This window comes from Gadus morhua, chromosome 15 (assembly GCF_902167405.1).
Source record: "Gadus morhua chromosome 15, gadMor3.0, whole genome shotgun sequence".
NCBI lineage: Eukaryota > Metazoa > Chordata > Actinopteri > Gadiformes > Gadidae > Gadus > Gadus morhua.
In genome coordinates, this window is record NC_044062.1 from 11,670,768 (window position 1) to 11,687,634 (window position 16,867).

Here is a 16,867-nt window from a genome sequence, read left to right on the forward strand (position 1 = left end):
ATGCATTCTCTGTGTTGCTATTTGAAAGTCATATTTTTTCATAAAATAGCCTGCATAAAAAATGTAAACAAATTCCTTGTTTGTATCAATATTTATGTTTGGAGATGAATACCGAAAGGATGCGCAGTGCACAGCTATTACTAATAATAGGCTCTATTAGAGAATAAGGCTCGGGGCAATTTAAAGTGAGTAAAAATAGGCTACAAGCCGTACATGTGAACTCCGGTCCAGTGTGATCGGGCTACCCGTCAATTGCGCCATTACAGCGTGTTGGGTTGGTCTACAGCAGCGTCGCTGGGCTCCCTCTTCAAGAAATCTGGGACACGTTTTGACACCGACCGCCAAGCATGGCTCTCTGTGGTAACTGAATAGCTAGTGTAATTTGACACTTCAACTTGCCGTGCTCTACGGTAGTTGATTCAGTCAGTCACTCACGTCGTTTTTTGGGGGATCTCGTGTCGCCTTTGTGAAGTGGAAAGGAGCACCGTAAACACGAGGGTTTTGGAGAACTAAAACGGACCGTCCCGGACGTCTGATTCACAAAGTAAGTTCCGCACTTTCAACATCCCCACCGTGCCGATGCAAAGGGGGGTTATAAATATGTTCATGTGTGTGTTGTTCAGAATGGGTCTGCTGCCTTCTCTGCTGCTGGACACACACACACACTCGACCTGCTAACAATAGGTTGACCTACAGTATTTAATTGCACTGATGAAGTTATTTTGACCCTGAGTTTTGATTTTGATATCTGTCAAGACAAAACGAGCCCAATTTACGCAGCGTAATAACCGGGTTATTGGGCTGTGTGTGTTGCGGGTTGGCGTGCGGGTCTCCCGTTTATACATGATCAAAGTAGGCATGAATACTGAGCGACACCTCGCAGGGAAGATAGGCTAGACACGCATTATGACAAGCACATTTACACGTTTAACACGTTTTCGCGCGTAATGGAAACACCATTTGCATATCCTCGGTAAGTCACTGGGCGATTTAGTTGAAGCTAACCTGGGAATGTGTGTCAGTTAGCTCATGGCTCAGAGCAGCTTGTAGAGAGGAGTCCCACATAAAGCCTATTATTATCCGCTACCTGTTGTAATACAATTAGGAAACGCGTGTGTTTCGACTTGGCACGGTATAGCCCAGTAGCAGGCTGGTGGTGCACCTATTGGATTGGCGAGGGCTAAATGCAACTATTTGTACTGTTAACGGCGCGTGTTTACACAGATAACCACACACTGATGGTGTTATAGATACAGCGTTCAGCGGAGTTAAAGACCCAATTGAACCTGCGTTAGGTTCAGGAAGAAGGTATTGGATATCGGCGGCACCGCTCTCTGGAGCAGCAACAGCGGTCGTCCTCAAATCAGTGCGGCGGGTCTAGCGAACCAGTTAAATTCCTCCGTTTGCCTTCGAGGCCAGCCGGGGCAGAGCAGAGAGCAGCAGAGGGGGCTCCCGATGGGAGGAGGAGGAGACTGAATCCCTTTCATTATTACAGGCGAGCCTCTAGCTAACTTGAAGAGCAATCGAAGTGGAAGGAAGAAGGGAAATCAGGTATTTTAGAGAGGCGTAGAAGGTACCAGATCCTCATTTGGATGAATAATGGACTCCGAGCCGAGGGCTGGCTTTTGATTATATCAGTTAACCTAGGGCAATATGGAGCAATCGATATTCTGCAATCAATATAAGGCTGTGCAATCAATTGCTGTTTTATTTCCAGTTTGTTGTACCTTCTTTTTCTTTTATCAGGTAATGAAATCTATTGAGATTAATTTATAAAACTACAGGCTTCTATATAACCTAGATCTGCTTACTTTTGCTCACTATGTCTTTGCAAACAAAATCGGTTTGATACAAGCCTGTAATGAAAACTAGTTGACTAAGAATAGGTGACCATAATGAATGACAGCCTGGAGGAGAGTATAAGGAGCAGAAACCATCTGCATTTGTTTGAAAGGAGAGTGCATGCTTGCCCGTGTGTGTGTGTGTGTGTGTGTGTGTGTGTGTGTGTGTGTGTGTGTGTGTGTGTGTGTGTGTGTGTGTGTGTGTGTGTGTGTGTGTGTGTGTGTGTGTGTGTGTGTGTGTGTATGTGGGAAAGTGTGTGTGTCTGTGTTCAGAAGCAGTTTTGTATCCTTCTCTTGTCCCTCTTGGGGCCTCTGCAGTCAGCCAGCCAGCTAGCCAGCTAGCTAGCCTGTGGGACTAGACAGGAGGGTGTCTGATCCACTAAGCAGGCTCACAGTGTCTTGCTCCCTCTGTGTTCAGCCAGGGAAAAAGCAGAGCGAGCTCTCCACCAACATACACACACACGCCACGCGGGGGCTGAGCGAGGTGCAGAGAACACACAGCAGCTGGGTCACGCACAGACACAGATTTTTGTGGAGCAATCAAACAGAGAAATTTGAGAGGTGAGACAAGAGGGGAGGAAGAGAGTTTACTAGGTACTGATAGAGTGTGACTAGCTGATATCAGTTTCATGACAGGTGGCTCTTTCTTTAGCACTTTTTCCCTGCTCTATGGCGGCTGTAGGAAGTCAGCGGAAAGCAGAGTGGCACGGAACAACTGACGTTTGAAGCAAAGACATACTCATGCTCTTTGTCTCTGTGTCTGACGGTCTGCTCTCGCTTTCTCAGTCCCCCCCCCCCCCCCTCTTTGCTGTTATCTCTTTTTCTATGGAGAACATATTGGTTTCAAGTCCTCAAAGATTATATTCATATACATAACCTGTTTCTTTTATGACAAGGTGTGAAAGTGAAATGCATTAACACATTAATTCTAAGCATTTACACCTTTCAAAATGCCAGGCAGGGACGCATTCATTTAAAATAAGGGCTAGAAGGCATACACAAAAATACACACCTCGTTACATGTAGGCCTACATTTGTTTTTTCAATAGTACATCTGACATGTTTTCAAATCCGGGTTTTGGTGCTCACACAGTCTAGCAAGTAAAGAAAGGAAGTTCCACCGTTCCACTCTGTATACATCCTCTCATTCACAGTCCGTGAATGCCCTCTAGGCATTTACAACCTGGCAAACACTAATCAATGTTTTGACAAGCGGTAGACGTTTCCCTGCCTTAACTGTTGCTGTGCTGTGGAGCACTATTTGGGCTGTGTGCTTGGACACTGGCTGTTTGAGGCTGCTTCCGGCCACCGTCGGCCCCGCCATCACCTACACCTCCTCTCTACTGGGGAAGTCTCTTCCTTCTGCGTCTCCCTCTCTGTGTAATATAAAAAATAAAATAAAAAAAATAAAAGCAGTTATCTCAAGAAGTCATGTGACTGTTTTTATTGTTCAGTTATAACTGCTGATTAACTCTGATAATAACTGATAATCCTGTATCGAGGTCTAAGGCAGAAGGGTGGAAAAACTATAAAATATGCTGTAATTATACTCTTTCTGGTCTCACTCCGTAAACCTGCCGCAAGATTGTTAATTACAATGCGGTTGTTTTTTTGTGTAACCAATTAGTTTTGTCTATTAACGGAACAACGGTCAACAAATTCCAAACGTCGTGTGCAGTTTCTTTTTCTAAGCAATCTAGTAACATTTGTGGACGATGAAGGTCTTGGATGAAGCTCTTGGATAAACAACATTTCTGCCTTCCACTCCCACTCCCCCCCCCAACCCACCATATAGTTGAGGCAAATAATTGGCCATTGTCAACTTTAACTCTACTTATTTCTGCACTCCCTGCCTGAGCTCAAACTGAGCCGGTCTGGTCTAAGATGTTCACCTCTTCACAGTTTAACAGGTTCTTGAGCAATGTTTACTTTGGAGTGTATAGTCTTTTACTGTTGCTCGCGACATGGCAGGGCTTATAGCCTAACTTTTAAGAACAGTCTAACGACCATCTTCTCCCTGTTTCACCCGAGTTTTAACTTTTGGCTTTTTGCGGGGAGTGGGGTTAACCTATGAGCGTGTGACAGCTTTGATAGGGAACCACCCCTTCAAGTCAAATGCTTTGCATCTTTTGCATGCTTTGCTGTCTTTGACTCGAAGGCTAAAAAGTTAATGGTATCATCATTCCTCAATGTCGGCGGTCTAACTTGTAGCGTCCTTAAGCTAGACGTTGCTTTGGGGAAAAGTGTCTAAATGAGTATGTAGTCGTAAATAGTCCAATAGAAGGAGAGGGACTCGAAGAGAGCTCCGGGCTGGCCCTCATGCATGTTTGATTTGATGCTCTCGGAGAGATGAGTGCAGTAGTTGTCACAATGGCTGCGTCCTGTCCCGCCCTCCTCCTCGGTTCACGGGGGCTGTTTGAATCATAAATGACACCAAGTCTCGCCAGAGTCCCCACGAGGGGAACAGTGTGTTCCATCTACCTAGCCATCCATCTCGTTCTCTCACTCCATCCATGTCCTTCTTACATCCATCCAACTTGTTCCTTCATCCATCCATGTACAATTGTCCAATTTGGTGTTCTTTTACTGCTGATGAAATTCTGTGTGTGTGTGTGTGTCTGTGTGTGTGGGTGTGTGTGTAACACTGCTGAGAGTGAGAGAGAGAGAGAGAGAGAGAGAGAGAGAGAGAGAGGGAGGGAGAGAGAGAGAGGGAGAAAGTGGGGTAGAGGGAGAACTTGAGAATGAGATGGGTTGAGAGAGAGATAGCGACGGATAGTATGTCTCTGTGAACGAGTGTCATTGGCGTGTGTCTGTTTGGCTTGTAAATCCTGTTTAAGCTAAACAAACTCATCGTCCTCATCCTCAAACAAACTGTCTCTGTATGTGTGTGTGTTGTGCTGTCGCGTTTTTCCCGCCTCTCTCTCTCTCTCTCTGTCTCTCTCTGTCTGTGCTGTCGCGCTTTTCCCGCCTCTCTCCTCTCCCTCGCTCTAGCTTTAGAAGTACAGCTAATAATTCCTCTTCTCTCTCCTCATGCTGGGGTCAGTGGGTTTATGATTTCATTTCACATTTTCTAGCTCCAACTGTTTTGCAATGCGCACTGTCTGTAACATATTTCTCCGGGAGGTTACCACGACCTTAAAGTACGGTCCACTCCCACCTGAAAGATACTGAGTTGGATCCCCGGGTAATCCTTTCCCTAACATGTGTGCATCCTTGAGCAATAGGTCTCCCAAACTCAATCCCAACTTAATTACATCTATCTGATGTTCAATGTAATTGGTTTTAGATAAAACACGTCGGCTAAATGGCTAAAGAGGTAATAGTAATGGTCTCTTGGGCCCATCCAACTGTCGGCTACTTGGCTCGTGTGTTTTGAGGCTCTGTGACACAGTGTTTGCATAGTGCCTGAGTTCCTTGCCAGATACTTTCTGCTCCCTACCCATTGCCCAACATAGAAGAGTCTGTCTGTCTGAGTTTGAATTAGTAACTTCCTGCCCCCTAATGATTTTTATTTAATTCATTTTTTTTTTTAACGGCAACAAATAAATCCTCATAAAAAAGTTGAAACTCCTCTGAGTACAGGGGAAATTAGACTAAGACTTAAGAAGAAATCGCTGTGTTGCAATTTCTTGCAAGCAGGCGGCAGACTTGGTGGCAGATTGTGAGTAAACGCTTGGCCTTTTACAAAGCCAATAATGAATCTTAATAAACAGATAATAAACCACATGCTCTGTTGATAGCGCCTTGGTGCATGTATGTGTGTGTGTAAACACACTCTTGCCTGGTCTGCTTTATTCCCCTGGTTTACGGTATGTGTGTCCTGAATCAGGATTATTTCTCTATCTTGGTGTGAGAGATGGAGAGTGATTGTGGAGATTCTCTATGGAGAACCTGGACAACGTAAATTAACTAGGATTTACTAACACAGGTGGTTTTAATGAGGATCAGGTCAAGCCATAGCATTTATTTAGTCTGCTGCAAGCATTAGAGGAGTTAATTGTATAATCTCCTACATTATGGACAGGAACAGGATACTGAGGTGACTAGGGTGGTCAACAAGGCAATAGGTTCATGGTTTGAACCACATCGTCTGCAGTCCAACTTAAGCATCGTCCGCAGGCTTCCTTCAGCGAGATGCAGAACCCCTACCTCCTCATTGACGGCTCATTCAGGCCTAAAACACTGGTTAAACCATTTGTTTGAATGGGGGACTTGCGTTTAAGATGGGGAGTTGGTATTCGAATGGATTCACCGTACAGTCGCTCTGGATAAAATCGCGACAAAGTAATGATAATAAACTGTTAACTACTTTACTTTGCATGGCAGGAGACAATGTTGCAGAAGGTTAAGTGGCAGCTGTTTTGATAGTGTAGTTTGGTTAACAAATCGTATCGGACGTCTGTAGAATATAATGTCTTTTGTGAATGGGGGCTTTGTTGCCTTGAAGTGACTGACTTGATGTAAATGATGCAGATTGTGGTTTTTGTGTCAGAATAGGGGCGGTTGCCTGGTTTACTGCCTCCAAATTAGCATCCGTTGTAATCTTTCCTGATCATATTTGTCCATTGGTCCATAAACATGTGGGTGTACTGTGGGTGTTTTGAGGGCCAAGTTTCCCCTCCATCACCTATTTCTGAAACTAGCAGTTGGGCCAGTGGTTTCCTCATGGTTCTAAGAGCTGAGGTTGGTTTTGTTTCCCTGGCTGTGCATTGCAGATAAAGATAAAGCACACTGTAAACCCAACCGTAGCTATGGCTACTGCACATCAATACTCTTTCTTCCTTCTTTTTTTTTTCTCCGTTCTTGTTTTTGTTTGTATATGTCTTGCGTTCCTTCCATAATCTCATTATTTTATATGTGAGCAGCAAATTATCAAAACATACATAACACAGAAATATCGCCGCAGCATTAGTCCACCCACCATTCCACCAGGTAACCTAGAATCTGTTCTGGTTGTTTACCCTCCCCGGTCCTATTAGAGGAGGTGTTGGGTGTATACATCACTTGTTTATTTTCCACCAATTCTCCTGCTAATACCGCGATACATTGTGCTGGTGGAGCGACGGCAGGAGGTGGAAGTCGTCGTTTATCATATCGGTAATGAGAGCGCGCTAATGGTGTGTATTCCGGAGACAGCCATGATACACTGCATGGCGCTTGCCAGGGATTAGCCTCCGAACAAAGTCTGTCATTGTCTTCCCCGTGCTCTTTAATTATCTGGCAAACATATTATTGGCAAAAATCAGCGTGGTGTCCGTGTTGTTATCATTTCAGATAACGCTGGGAGAGTGAGAGTTCGTATTCAAAAACCCTATAACTGGAGCAAAGGAACAAAAAGATTTTGGAGCAATCTTCTACAGGGGGGGGGGGGGGGATCTGCTGTGTGAACCTTGGGTTGTTCATGACACCATGACCCCACCACCTTCTTACCAACTATCAACTCTGCCACAAATGCTTGTAGACACCTAGGATCTATTGAAAATGTTCAAGAATCGAGTAAAGGGGATAACCAATATTTGATAACGTGTCCACGTTTCATGGGATGGATTGCAGTCTCTTGAGACAGTGGCTCAGAGCTGTCCTTCTTTCATCGTACATCTCCTCCTCCACTCTACCGAGGAGTTGTTCCGACTGTGGTTCAGAATAGAAGGGGTGTGTGTGTGTGTGTGTGTGTGTGTGTGTGTGTGTGTGTGTGTGTGTGTGTGTGTGTGTGTGTGTGTGTGTGTGTGTGTGTGTGTGTGTGTGTGTGTGTGTGTGTGTGTGTGAGAGATTAGACTAGACAGCGGTGGGTTGGGGGACACAGTTACGACAGCAGTTAGATGTTGGAGTGGAAGTCGGATGTTGGATATGTGTGTGTATGATGGTGGCGACTCGGATCTGTTAATGACAGGAGTCTGTTCTTGTATCTCCCCCCTCCCCATCCCCACCCAGCTTGTAATTTCTCCCTGACCTCGTCTCACTCAATATCAAATCAGTGTAATTGTATTACAAGGCAAGAGGCGTGGCCCCAATCAGGTCCTCCACCCTCCATGGCGTGTGTGTGTGTGTGTGTGTGTGTGTGTGTGTGTGTGTGTGTGTGTGTGTGTGTGTGTGTGTGTGTGTGTGTGTGTGTGTGTGTGTGTGTGTGTGTGTGTGTGTGTGTGTGTGTGTGTGTGTGTGTTGCTTCTGCAGAATCACATATGCAGCGTGCATGAGGGAGAGAGGGAGACTGAGAGAGACTTGGGGTGAGTTCCTGCCCTCATTTTCTCAGGAATTCCTTTGTTTTTGGAAGGCAGAGAGGGAGAAACTGAATCTGTGTGTAGCCCGGGGGCCTCTGGGGGCCGTGCTCCTGCAGAGCTCTCCCCACACATCTCTTCTTCTGCCGCCAAAACCCCAGCGCTTTTAAAGGACGGCTCCGCTTTCAAAGCTGGGAGCATCAGCCAAGGTGTTTTTCCACCTTTTTCCCCCGAACAAGAAAGGACAAGAAAATAGGCCGTTAAAATGACCCTCACAGAAACATTTTGCTGACCATTTGACAACAGCAAGTGATGTTCGCCATTGTCATATGTTCCGCATAACTTGGTCGTTTCTTTTAGAGTCATTGCGTGCAATGAAATTGATATGCCAAGGCAAGGAGATTGAGTTACAAACGCATAATGGTAATACTAATCATTATATCCATGAGTGGTTGTCGATCTTATGAAATGAGCAACATGAGGATGAAATGCATATTGAATGGAACCATGGCTGAGGTTAACATGGCTGTGCCAGGTGGATGGCAAACCATTCCAGTCCAGTAACATATACTATATTCAGTCGTTTTATCGGCCAACATTGTAGGCTGCCGGATCAAACCCTGAATCATGATTGGGCTGTCACTCAGGAGATGAATAGCCGTTGGCCGGGGAAGCACGTGTGTCTTATCAAGCCAAGGAGCTTGCCAGCGCCTCACACATGGTAGCGGTACATAACATACAAAACAAGATAATAACACAAGCAATAACAAGAGAAGTAACTGGTACAGGCTTGCAATCACAGAGCCTGGTCTTCTTCCAATAACATCCCAAGGTTGCTTGCTATTGAATCAACTTTCATTCTCTGATTCTCCTTCGCTGTCATTCTCCAGTGATATCCGAGGTTGCAGAATGAAATCACCAGTTTTTTTTCTCTCAACCCTGAACAAGCAGTTAAGTCTAATTCAACCCTGCATGTGTGGGTCATTGGAGCTGATAAACCTTTCGGCTAGCGGTGCTACACTCACACAAAGGTTAAGTAAGCCTATCTCTCCTGCTCCGCCATCGTGGTTGGCCATCGCTAAGTTGTTCTACTTCTTCCTTCTCTCTCTCTCTCTCTGTGTGTGTGTGTGTGTGTGTGTGTGTGTGTGTGTGTGTGTGTGTGTGTGTGTGTGTGTGTGTGTGTGTGTGTGTGTGTGTGTGTGTGTGTGTGTGTGTGTGTGTGTGTGTGTGTGTGTGTGTGTGTGTGTGTGTGTGTGTGTGTGTGTGGATTGTCTTTCACTTTTAAGTAGCTAACTGCCATAAAGGAGGGAGACCAGCACCCCCTCCCCACTTGAAGGGGTCTGGTGTTAAGCAAGGGGGGGGGGGGGGGGGACTGAATAGGCTTGTTGGCTGCCTCTTTTGAGCTGCCTCTATTCTCTACCTTCATAAAGAACAGGCGGGGGCGGCATGGTGGTGCTGGTGGTGGGGTTACGATGGGGGTAGGACGAGGGGGTCTTAGTGGTGGGATCACGTGAGCGGTTATTGTGTGTTCATACTGGTTCTCTGGTTGTCACTCGAAATCAGTTTGACTCTTTCGCCGTCAAAATCATTACAGAGGCTAAAAGCCGTGTGCGTGTGCGCATCAACAATCGTGATAATCACGTTTGTTTCCAGCCTTCCTGCTGTGTTGCTATAATTAGCCTTCTATCTCTCTGTCTCTCCATCTCTCTCACTCTCTCTGTGTGTGTGTGTGTGTGTGTGTGTGTGTGTGTGTGTGTGTGTGTGTGTGTGTGTGTGTGTGTGTGTGTGTGTGTGTGTGTGTGTGTGTGTGTGTGTGTGTGTGTGTGTGTGTGTGTGTGTCTTCAGCAAGAGGAAGTTGAGTGGGAGAGTCATATTTTGACTCCTGCTTCATGGAGACAATGTAAAGCCTCCTGTTGCAGTCCTATCCCTCTCTGTACGATTGACTCTGGAGTGTACTGCTGTGTGTGTTTTGGTACGAGGCTTTGTTGCTGTGTGTCTGTGTGAGCCTCACACAAAGGTGTGTTTTGCCAGCATGTTAACAGCCCCTCAACAACAACTCCCTTCTAATTGGGCTCTGAGCGTCCGGGCGTTTGATGTCCCTTGTTTCGCCAGACAGGGGGTGGGGGTGTCTGGGAGGGACGTATGAACTTCATCATTCGGTCACTCTGTGATAGGAACACGTCCACATGACATGAATTCCCACCAAACCGGGGCACTGTGGACTTCTGATCCAAACTCGAGAATAAGGAGATCACACAGTCCTCCGTGCATAGCATACCGATCTCCCCTGCTGTCTATCGACCAGGACCTATCACCAAGACCAGAAGACCACACCCCACCTCGTGCCAAGCTCAGTCTCCCGTTACCTGCATTTTATTTCAACCTTTCCTTTTTTTTTAATACGCTTATAATCCCTAGGGCCATATGAAATCCGTTTTATTTTTTTCCAAATTCCGTTTTATTTTTTTCCAAATTCCGTTTTTTCCGTTTTAATTTTCATTAATTCCGTTTTTACACTTAAAATCATCAGAACGAGTGTCAAATAAGTGCGAACGAATACAATTTAATCAGATAGAAGACTACATTTATTAAAACATCACAACATTGCACTGTTTTTAGTGCTTCAAATAAAAACATGACATAAATATTAAAGTGCTTACAAACTCTTTTTTTATAAACTCAAATTGTTGTTTGAAGGGGCGTGCCCTGGCTACGGCGTTCATTGTTTTTCATATGGATTTTGGACTTCAAGTGGTCATCGCACGTATCTTTGCGTTTCCAATCGATAGTATGTTGACATATTCTACAAAACACCTGAGTGATAGAAGTGTTTTGGATATTGTTCGGCTCTGAATTTGGGGTTAGAACCGAATTACGGGCGCTTCAACTTCTTCTTCGGCTTCTTGTTTCCCGGAGCGGGACCTATTGTTTGCGTGGTGGACCGGGGACTTTTTTTTAACATTGTTGTGCGAGGGACTGCTAAACATTCAGTGACGTTAATGTCACCTGTGTTGTTTCCCTTTTCCCTCGAAACTGAATTTCACCAAAATAATGGCGAATTCCGCTGCATTCCGCTGCATATTGTAAATGTGACGTCTGATGTGCCTTGTCCCTGTTGCATGTTATATGTGCTGAAGAACAGGAACCTGCTGGAAATCAGTTATTTTACTAAGACAGGCCCGTTTTAAATTGTAACTTTGTTACTTTTAATACTTTCCTGCTTAATAAAAAAATAAAAAAAATAAAAAAAATTATCAGTTGATTCCGTTTTTATTGTCCAATTCCGTGATTCCGTCCGCGTTTTCGTTATCGCGGATTTCATAGGGCCCTAAATCCCTCTTTTAAACGTCTGTCGTCCTCTCTGCTCTTTCCTCCGCTCCTTATTTGTCCCTTTTCCCTTCCCTATTGTTTCTTCCTCTCCTTTTCTTTAACCTTCTTCTTCATCTTCTTCTTCGTCTTCGTGTGTGTGTGTGTGTGTGTGTGTGTGTGTGTGTGTGTGTGTTTGCCAACGGCCACAGCTCCACCACGCCCCCTGGAGCAGAGCGCCAGAGCAGACATCTGTCACACGCACACTATCCCCCGATCTGATCACTCCCACCCAGGAAGCTCTGGGGTCAGGAAGAGTAGCAACAGCCAGCGCTACACCACACACCCACGGACACGTGCATGCACACGCATAGACACGTGCCCACGCGCAGACAGACACGCGCCCATGGGCAGACAGACAGACAGACAAGCTATGGCAGAAGGGACTTCACCACCTCGCCCAATCACTCTCGTTCTCTCTTTCTCTAACTCTCTGTCTCTTTCTCTGTCTGTGTTGAGCGGTTGGTTGCGAGAAGCAGGATTTGGACCGAGTCAACCCGCTGGCTGGCAGGCAGGTGCCTATCTTCGTCCCTGATAAAACCATCCTCTTCTCAACCCCGCAGGCTGTAGAAAGCCGGCTGAGGTGGCAGGTTTATCACCTGCGGTGTTGATCAAATCGTTGACAGTTAATCTGCTTTGTGCGTTGCTCCAGGCGATGTGAGGAGAAAGGGACCTGTTTGAATAGAGGAGGGAACACATTCATTGTGTTTCTTTCAAGTATAAATAAAATGACAAACAACTTTCCTTTTGATTTTGAATTCACTAAAGTAACCAAAATCCACTTTTTCTCATGCACGTGCTGCCAGTATAAGAACAGATACAAGCTTACCTTACCGTACCCAAGACCTTCTACGTGCTTCAGACTCAAGCCCTTTTTTTTCCCCTCCTTCCAATAAATCAAACTTCATTGTTTAATCCACAACAGGTTATCTTTAGCAGGTTCCCTACCCCCTGCCTAAACACCCTAATGACTTGTATCTCAACTGACATTACTTGCTAGATTACATAATGGTAAATAAACTGTGTGTGTTTGGCGTGTGCGGTAAAGCTTCGGGCCATGTGATTTTGTAAATAAAGTGCATGTCACACGGAGTGGCTTCTGAGCCCGGAGGGATCTGGTCTTATCCCTTGAAGTCAAAGGTGTGTGTGTGTGTGTGTGTGTGTGTGTGTGTGTGTGCGTGTGCGTGTGCGTGTGTCTCTCAGCTGTTTCCTGAGTGTCCATGATGGGGAGCACATCTTTCCTGTTCGACATCAACAGCGAAGACCTCCGAGAGAGACCAGGAAAAAGTCAGATAGAGAGAAAAGGAGGGGAAAGATATACCGAGAGAGACTTGGAAAGGTTATGGAGTGAGTGCCATACATATAAAGAGACATAGAGAGGGGGAGAGAGAGACAGCGACAAAGAGACTTGAAGAGAGTCAGAGAGAAGGAGAGACGGACTCAGAGAGAGAGACAGCCACAAAGAGAATTGGAGAGAGAGAAACAGATAAAAAATACTTGGGGAGAAGAGAGAGAGAGAGAGAGAGAGAGAGAGAGAGAGAGAGAGAGAGAGAGAGAGAGAGAGAGAGAGAGAGAGAGAGAGAGAGAGAGAGAGAGAGAGAGAGAGAGAGAGAGAGAGAGAGAGAGAGAGAGAGAGAGAGAGAGAGAGAGAGAGAGAGAGAGAGAGAGAGAGAGAGAGAGAGAGAGACACCGATAAAGAGACTTGGAGAGAGTCATAGAGAAGGAGACGCTGAGTCAGAGAGAGAGACGGTGTCAAAGAGACTTGGAGAGAGTGAGACACTGATAAAGAGACCCGGAGAGACAAATAAATCGAGAGTAACAAAACCTACACGGACTGCCTGTGCATTTTTCGACCCCTCTTCCATTTCATTTTGGGACACGGACAATCTTTTTCCCATTAACGCTCATCAGAGGAAAAAAAAACCACTGTCCTATTTTCACACGCGGGCCGGGAACAATTGAAACAATTTGAGCCGCCATTATCCTAATGTGGCGCAATGGAAGACGAGGAGCGGAGCGGGCGGAGCGGGTCGCGCCCGCCCTTTTGATGAAGTGGCTCGTGTTAGAATGTGGCCCCTCCGCCCCTGAGGAGAGGCCCTGGCCACTCGAGGGGCTGAAGGAGGTTTTGATGGAAACCCCATGAATGATTGATAACAGGAGAGGAGCGGTTTAAAAAGTCCCACCGCCCAGCCGCCCGCCCACCCCTTCGTGCTCCTTGGCCATCTATTATTCAGCGCCCTCTCCCTCGTATTTAGGTGCCACACGGAATTTCAGTCACCATCGGGGAAATCTCGGGTGGGTAATTCCTGTCAAAGGAATTAGGTTTTCTTTTTTGGGGGTACCTGATGGGCAGAGCTGATGCCCCGGGTCGTGACGGGAACAGGACAGTGTACGTACGCATGTTCCGGGGGGGCAGGGTGGGGTCTAGTTAACTTTAGCTGGAGAGTTGGACTAAACGCTCTTATGTAGAACCAGCAACACACCACCCGGACCGCTGCTGCCTACTACATCATCAAAGGAATGAAACCTATCTGGTGGAAGGTTAAGAAAGTGAAATGAATATGTAATTAATGATATGGAATTAGTTTGTTGGCCGTTTCTATTTCAGCGTGGGTTTGTTTTTATTCCGTCGTTGGCACCGGCGACTCATGTGCGTTTTTATTTTTGTCGTCGCGGCCTGCACGTCTTGTCCTGTACATGGCTGATGGCTGCATGCCACCCTGGCTTACACACACATGGGTAAATAGAGTGCATCAACTCACTACACACGCAGTCTGCGTGACCGAGTGCCGGAGTCACACACATAGCACACATGTTGGGTATAATGGTGGTGAGATTGAAGGAAGGGGGAGGGGGTGTGTGTGTGTGTGTGTGTGTGTGTGTGTGTGTGTGTGTGTGTGTGTGTGTGTGTGTGTGTGTGTGTGTGTGTGTGTGTGTGTGTGTGTGTGTGTGTGTGCGTGTGTGCGCGCGCGCGCGCGCGCGGAGGTGGAGTGTTGCTTTGTGGAGAGGAGCTGACAGGTGCTGTGGGGGTCCCATGACCCCCCGCCCAACTGGAGAGCAAGACAGACAGGGGGGAGAGAGAAAGATATATATATATACACACACACACACAGACAGAGAGAGGAGAGCTAAAGAGAGCCTGATGAGGTTAGTCTTCTGCTGTGTCTGGCAGCGTTATATTTAGTGGCCAGAATTTTGTTTTTTAATCTAGTGGTTGGACTATTTGGTTTGAGTGTCCCAGCCAAAAAGCGCCGACTTTGAACCCCAATATCTTCTACTACTTGACCAGGATCCTTGACCCCTGGCCGCCACGTGTATCTGAATTCACTTTGGATCAAATGAAATGTCCGCATCAAACTAAGCAAATAAAGGGAGATGGTTGTCATTCAGTGTTTTGTACTGTCCAGTGTTAGAAGGTATGTAATTCAACCGTTCACGGAAGTAGTGATTTATTGGCGGACAACTGCGTGCGGTTTTGCTTGACAGCTGCGTTTCCGTCCCACCTATTCACCTTCTTCCTCTTCTTAGTATCACAGTGACTCCTACCTTTATGCCCTCTCCGTATATTCACCGACGTTTTGGTTGCAACGACTCTGCAGACGGGTTCCCGGCAGCTCTGTGTGTGCAAACGTGCGACTTAAAACTGAAATTGTACATAGTCCTATTAATTTGAGGTCACGAACATAATTCAAAAGTTGACTCAGGATACTTCGTGAACAGGCTTTGAGCGGTGGTGGGTGTTCCATTTTTTTTCTTTTCTTTTCTTCAACTCTGTGTGTTATCTTCCTAGTGACGATCATTGCTTCGTCACGGGGAGGGGGGGGGGGGGGGGGGGGGGGGGGGAAGGGGGATAGCGTGTGCTGCCCGTCTTGTGTCAACACCGGCATATTTACATAAGCTGTTCCAACAAAAGAAATAAATGATCCCCTTGTCCCATTGCTGTGTTTTTGGCCAAGTGATCTGGTGGTAGTGTTGCAGGGTGGCGGTGGTATCGCTCAACTTCAACCCCTCCCCCTCCGGATGCCGTTGCCGTAGCGGCGGCACAGCGAGTGACTCCTGGTCTGAGGGCTGCGTGATTAGATTTGGTGATGGAGATTAATGGCCACCGAGGTAATGGCGCAAAGCGCATGCATTGGGAGGAGGAGGAGGAAGGGGGGGGGGGGGGGGGGGGGGGGGCTGGTGGTGGTGGTGGTGGTGGAGGAGGTGGAGGAGGAGGAGGAGGAGGAGGGGGGGCACCCACCCTGGCTGACCTTTGCCAAACAGTGATAATGATGCCCCCATCAGATACACTCCTACTAGGGGAGTTTCCGTAGCTGCAAGGCCCCCCTGTGAGTCAGTGTGTGTCTGGGTGGGGTTGAGGTTGTAATGGGTGTTCAATGCTATTGCAGATTCAGCGTGACATAGTATGCACTCTGGTGGCCTGGCAGGTAGGAGGTATAGTTATCAGCATGGCTTCAGATATGGGCCCTGTCTTACACACATGCTCTCTCTGTTCAACTCCAATCAGGTGGCTATTTTAGCAGGACATATGCATGAGGTGTTGCCAAAGCAATAAATAAATCAAGTCACACATAATCGTACATGCAATACACACAAAAAGGCAATGACATGTGCACACCCATACGTCGCACAAGCACCAGCAGCAATGCTGCGTTCTGTAACCACTAGAAGGGGGCCTGGGGGGGGGGGGGGGGGGGGGAGGGGGGGGAGGGAGAGAGAGAGAGGAGAGAGAGAGAGAGAGAGAGAGAGAGAGAGAGAGAGAGAGAGAGAGAGAGAGAGAGAGAGAGAGAGAGAGAGAGAGAGAGAGAGAGAGAGAGAGAGAGAGAGAGAGAGAGAGAGAGAGAGAGAGAGAGAGAGAGAGAGAGAGAGAGAGAGAGAGAGAGAGAGAGAGCGGCGATACATGTGCGAAGAATTGCGGCGGGATGTATGGAAGAAGGGATGACAAGGCGGGCAGGCATGGACGGACGCATGCACATATGCACGCGCGCGCAGGTTGAGGCACGAGCACACACACAAAGAGGGACACCAACATACACATGCATGGGCGTTTTTTCACAAAGGTTTATGAGGACAATCAGCCCGCTATGAATACGAATGAGACGCACACTCACACTCCAACTGGTGTTTCTCCTCTTCCTGTCCTTGCCCTCTGCTCTCCCTCTCTCCAGCTCTCTCTTTCTCCCTCGCTCTACCTTCCTCCACCTCTCCCCCTCCATCGTCCCTCTCTCCCCTGCCTCCTCCCCCTGGTTTTCAAGTAGCACCGGGCTCTCTGTCTCTTGTCTGTCTCTTGTCTGTCTCTTGTCTGTCTCTGTGTCTGTCTCTGTCTCTCTCGCTGTAACAGTCTCCCTCTCTCTGGGTCTCTGTCTGTCTCCTCCCCCCCCCCTCTCTCTCTCTCTGTCTGAGTGATGCTGATGGAGGCGGGATGGAGCCCTAATCCACTCTGTG

The 16,867-nt window shown here is 47.1% G+C and overlaps 1 protein-coding gene across 3 annotated transcripts in view; it reads left to right on the forward strand.

The window, feature by feature from the left end:
* Nucleotides 1-254: 254 nt before the first annotated feature.
* zmiz1a (zinc finger, MIZ-type containing 1a) overlaps nucleotides 255-16,867 on the forward strand; it is a 110,726-nt gene continuing 94,113 nt past the window's right edge. For 2 of the 3 annotated variants that reach the window (XM_030378313.1, XM_030378314.1), the window contains exon 1: nucleotides 256-544. The gene's annotated coding sequence lies outside the window, so the exon portion shown is untranslated. Of the gene's footprint in view, nucleotides 545-16,867 lie in introns of all 3 variants that reach the window. The other variant, XM_030378315.1, reaches the window with a different exon arrangement.